This window comes from Electrona antarctica (assembly GCF_951216825.1).
Source record: "Electrona antarctica genome assembly, chromosome: 6".
Classification (NCBI taxonomy): domain Eukaryota; kingdom Metazoa; phylum Chordata; class Actinopteri; order Myctophiformes; family Myctophidae; genus Electrona; species Electrona antarctica.
Window position 1 is genome coordinate 2,986,135 of NC_136811.1, and position 6,000 is coordinate 2,992,134.

The window sequence follows — 6,000 nt, forward strand, 5'->3', positions numbered from 1 at the left end:
ATTTACTAAAACTACCCACGATCACGAACGGATCCATACAGATAGATATATACCCCGAAGCGTCGCTGTTTCACGCCAGCGGCATCATAGCGCAAGTGCTGACACCGTGCACGGTCACCTGACAGTTGCTCCTGGCCTTTGGACCGGATCTGGATCGACCCATGTCAACGCGAAACTTAGACAGCATGGCGAAAAAACTGTGGTCCGTCGCCAAAGAGAAATTCCCACTGGCCATAGTCCGCTTCGCACTCACTCCCTGTCCCGATGGCCTCACGAGAGAAGCCCGGGCTGTGATTAACGACACCAACGAATGTCTGGGCTACTTTCGTCACATCCCGGCCATACCCAGCGACCAACTTTTCGTAGAGCCAAACAGCACGCGTTGGAAGCCTGTGACAGGCTACGCGGTCTGGCGACTGTGGCGAGAATACCTCCATTGACAACGCCTTTCCCACAATTAACCACCTTTAAATGGCTTTCCCTCCACACGAGTCCAACTCCCTCCCAGGAATCCAAATGACCTGCATAAATCTCTGCCACCTCCCCGATCTCACCCCCTCAACGCCACAACCAATTAACCCCAGCCTATTCTAACATGGAACAAGGACAAACGGAACCGCAATGGTTGTATTTTAACCTCACTCCCCACCTCCCCCTCCTTCCACACTTCGTTCCGCTTCCCTCTCTTAACTTATTTTTCTCCCTCCTTTTCTTCTCTCTCTCCTTCTATCCTCCGTTCTACATATATCTCTCTCTCACAATACTCAGGCATGAGTCCACGAGGCAGCGGAGAGACAGGACGACCACCATCTACTTTCAGTGTAAGAATGACCGCATATTCCGCCTTAGATTTTCTGTTTACCATTGCATTTGGACACCAGTAGATTTCCTGCGATTTACACACTCCAGGAAACAAATGTCTAACAGCTCCACTCTTAATTCAATTAAAAATACCGCTCGTCTGACTGTGTTATTAAATACACACCACGCTACTTAAGCGACCCTATTCCCAGCAAACTATGGCTTACTTTAATCTTCTCCGTCATCTCGTACCCTCCTTGTCCAGAATGTCAAGGTATCTTACGCCCGTTAAGACAGATCGTAACTAGACCAATGCCCACTGTGGGACTTTATATGGATTATCTAATTCATCTCATTCCTGTGACTCCACTTACAAAAGAGACCGCAACAGATCTGACCGTTCCTGTGACACAATTTCTCCCTCTCGATATTATCAGGAACCCACACCCCGCTCGGCTTATTTTATCTCACTAAGAAAACAGGACCTATTTCCCTTTATACAATATTATCTTCCTCCCAAAGGTGGACTTATTTCCCTACATACCGGCATGAAGACACGATAGGAAACTAAGAAAAAAGAGCCCTTTGTTTTACTGTTAGTCCCCACATGGAGTTTAATCCATCCCATCGGATTTTATATATTTCCTCTCTGCATTGCTACGCACGGAACTGGGACAACAATACCGAATAAAACAGGACAGTCCATGAATAATACATACCGGATAACGAGAGCCCTTCCTCCTAGATGTATCATACTCCCCAGTGGAAATTATTCCAACCATATACTTCTTCCCCTGTATAGTAAGAAAAAGAATAAGCGTGCCTTTCGACCCCTGGCCAATCCGCCCTGGATTCCTCACTCATCGGATATGTCCATCACATCAACTCCTCGGATTTGTCCATCACATCTATCACTCTGATAACTGCATCCCCTCATTCGGATTAGAATCCTATATTTACGCCCCCTGGCCAATCCGCCCTGGCAACGCGTCGCTGTGCGACGCTTAGGGTTATCATAATGTCCATCACATCAACTCCTCGGATTTGTCCATCACATCTATCACTCTGATAACTGCATCCCCTCATTCGGATTAGAATCCTATATTTACGCCCCCTGGCCAATCCGCCCTGGCAACGCGTCGCTGCGCGACGCTTAGGGTTATCATATGTCCATCACATCAATTCATTCTTCACTCCTCTTTCTGGTGTTAGGCTCTGATAGGCCGGCGAAGTTCTCTGTCAGTAAGTCTATGTGTATTGCAGTGCACCAGTTCCGTTCCCTATCAATTGGCGGTTGGCCTCACTGGCTTTTGATTTGAATCCCCGGTCATTTACGGAGCAGCTCTCTGATAAATCCTAACCCTAACCCTAACCCTAACCCTGTGGACGTATTCCTTCTTCTTTTTTATCCTATGATTTACAGCACCAGGGGATCTAAGACCTGAATACTGACAATAACTTGATAACCGGGTTAGTACTGTAGTTTTACGACTCTTGATTACGGTTTGAACATGTTTTTTTAATGCCGATTCAGCCTTTCACAGTGAGATCACTACTGGAATGACAATCATGACCTGCTAGCGAATGTCCACATCGGGTTATGATCTACTTGCATAGTGCAGTTCTATCTACTGGCTCTCCTATCTTCTATCTTACTCACCTGCTTGTTGATTCCTCTTCCTCCTCCCTCTCTTCCTTTCTGTCTCTCTTCTATTGCAAGCTCCTCTCTCACTCACTCTTTCAAGGCATACCATGCAGGACGACCGGGATCGTTCCAACCCAGGGAGGAGGCTCTTCAACCCACCCCATGGAGCTCCCTCCTCTCTTCCCTCCCTCCCCCCCGTTTTGAATACTAGGACCCCCCTGTTCAGGGAAGACCGGCAGCACCCCTCCCACTCCTCTCTCCAGCCTTGTCCCACCCTGGACGAGACCCCTATCAAGAATCCCGTTATCCTCGAACCTCTCTCCAGTCGCTATGACCCGCCCCTTTCTCCCCCCACCCCACTTTCATCGAACCCCACTGGCCTCGGCGCTCAACCCCCTCGCCGGCCCCCCTACAGTACCGATCGCGCTCTGGAGGACGAGTACAGGTTTTCCCCGGTCCCCTGGATGTCCCCGCAGAACCCCAGCACCCCAGGAGCCCCAAGTCCCCCCCGACCACACCCACAGGTTTCCTCGGGATCCGATACCTCGACCGTCGCTTATTTGTCTCCGTCACTGACACCGTGCAGACCTATACCACTCGCCGCCGACTCTAGGATCGCTCCGGTCATAGCTCCCTATGTCATAGTTACACTGGTCTCCCTCCTAAAGGCCTGCCACCGCCTGGAACCGATAGCTCTTTTTAACCATCAGAGAATTCTCCCCAGCGACCACCGATCTAGGTCTGAGGAGGTCGCGCGCTCGGTCACGCCTGACAGCGCTGTTGACCTTACCGTTGTGAAGCTGCAGGAGGCTTCCCGAGCGTGGCTGTTTAGATGCTACCCTGTGCTAGAGATACACTACAAAGAGAAGATTAACATGCTCCTGGCCATACTCCGTCACCATTCATGCATCGACCCCGTAGCCCACTGGGATATGGCATGCCACATGGCTCGCATTGACCTCGAGCACACCTTATCCGATGACACGATTAGAGTGACCAGAGAACATGTCCCCCGCTCGTTCTGGCACCACCTCCCCGTTCCTCGACACCTGGGAGCTCCTCCCCTCGTCCGCACAGGCTTTGTCCGTGTCACCCCCATCCCCCCCGTCTGTAAGCCAAAACGACCCAGGCCAGCCACCATACCGACACCGGCCGTAAGTATCGCCACGACGACGACAATAACTACCTCGGTTAGCGCACCACCACGAGCCCTATACCAGATACACTCACCTGACGACCCGCCTATGGTTCCGGTCAGACCCACTCTCATCTTAGGAGATACTAACCTACTCAAACTACCTACGATCACGAACGGATCCATACAAATAGACATCTACCCCGAAGCGTCGCTGTTTGACGCCAGCAGCATCCTAGCCCAATTGCTGACACCGTGCACGGTCACCAGACAGTTGCTCCTGGCCTTTGGACCGGACCTGGATCGACCTGGATCGACCCATGTCGACGCGAAACCTGGATAGCTGTGGTCCATCGCCAAAGAAAAATTCCCACTGGCCACAGTCCGCTTCGCACTCAACCCCTGTCCCGATGGCCTCCCGAGAGAAGCCCGGGCCGTTATTAACGACACTAATGAATGTCTAGGCTACTTTCACCACATCCCGGCCATCCCCAGCGACCAACTCTTTGTAGAACCGAATAGCACACGTTGGAAGCCTGTGACAGGCTACGCGGTCTGGCGGCTGTGGCGAGGATTCCTCCAATGATAACGCCTTTCCCACACGAAACGCCTTCCCACAACTAACCACCTTAAAATAGCTTTACCTCTGCACAAGTCCAACTCCCTCCCATTTTGGAATCCACATGACCTGCAAAAATCACTGCCACCTCCCCGATCTCACCCCCTCAACCCCACAACCAATTAACCCCAGCCTATTCAAAAATGGAACAAGGATAAACAAAACCACAATGGTTGTATTTTAGCCCCCCTCCCCACCTCCCCCTCCTTCCACACTTCGTTCCGTTTTCCTCTTAACTTATTTTTCTCCCTCCTCCTTTTCCTCTCTTCTCTCTCTCTCTCTTTCTATCCTCCATTCTATGTATATCTCTCTCTCACAATACTCAGACATGAGTCCACGATGCAGCGGAGAAACAGGACGACCACCATCTACTTTCAGTGTAAGAATGGCCGCATATTCCGCCTTAGACTTTATGTTTATCATTTCATTGGACACCAGCAGATTACCTGCGTTATACACACTCCAGAAACCGAATGCCTAACAGCTCCACTCCTAATTTGATTAAAACAACCGCTCGATTGACTGTGTTATTAAATACACACCGCTCTACTTAGCGACCCTATTCCCAGCACACTATGGCTTACTTTAATCTACTCCGTCATCTCATACCTTCTTTATCCAGAATGTCGACTTGATTCCCTACATACCAGCATGAAGACACAATAGGAAACTAAGAAATAAAGAGCCCTTTGTTTTACTGCCAGACCCCACAAGGAGTTTAATCCATCCCATCAGACTATATATTTCCTCTCTGTATTGCTACGCACGGAACGGATACAACAATACTAAATAAAACAGTATTGCAAATATAACATACCGGACAACGAGAGCCCTTCCTCCTAGATTTATCATACTCCCCAGTGGAATTTATTCCAACCATATACTTCTTCCCCTGTATAGTAAGAAAAAGAATAAGCGTGCCTTCCGGCCTAAATGGAAAAAACAACCCAGTGGATTGTATTACAACCACATATTGCATTCCCCCTATGGATTTTCCAACCATACATCTCTCGCCCTGGCCATGTGCGGCACCTAGGGTTATTTGATCACAATAGACAATAGTAAAAAAGAAGAAAATAGTTGCATCCCCTGATTCAGATTTCAACCCTATATTTCCGTCCCCTGGCCAACTCCTCCGGGCATCGCGTCGCTTCGCGACGCCTAGGGTTATTTGATCACAATAAAAGAAGAAAATAGTTCAGATAATTTCATCCCCTGATTCAGATTTCAACCCTATATTTCCTTCCCCTGGCCAACTCCCCCGGGCATTATGGTATGTCCATCACATCAATTAATTCTTCACTCCTCTTTCTGGTGTTTAGGCTCTGATAGGCCGGCGAGGTTCTCTGTCAGTAGCCTATGTGTATTGCAGTGCATCAGTTCCGTTCCCCACTGTATCAATGGTCGGTTGGTCTCACCGGCTGTTGATTTGTATCCCCGGTTATTTACAGAACTGCTCTCAGGAAACTCCTAACCCTAACCCTAACCCTCTCACCGTCTGACCCATGTCTTGTGTCTTGTCCTGTCTCGTCTTGTCCTGTCCTCGCCGCCGCATGTCGTTTGGTCGTCTCCGCGTTACTTAGGGCTCTACCTTCCCCTTCAATAACCCTCCAAATACACGCCATAACAAACCCATTGGTTCGAGACTTCACACGTGGGAATTTGGTACTATCCCACGTGAGGCCACTCTCTTGAGTGAAGCGTCCAGTTGTATGGCCCAGAAACGTTTCGAGACGGAGAGCAACTGCTGATGATGAAGTCTCACATTGTCACCCATTCGGTCTCTAAATGAGGTCTGGT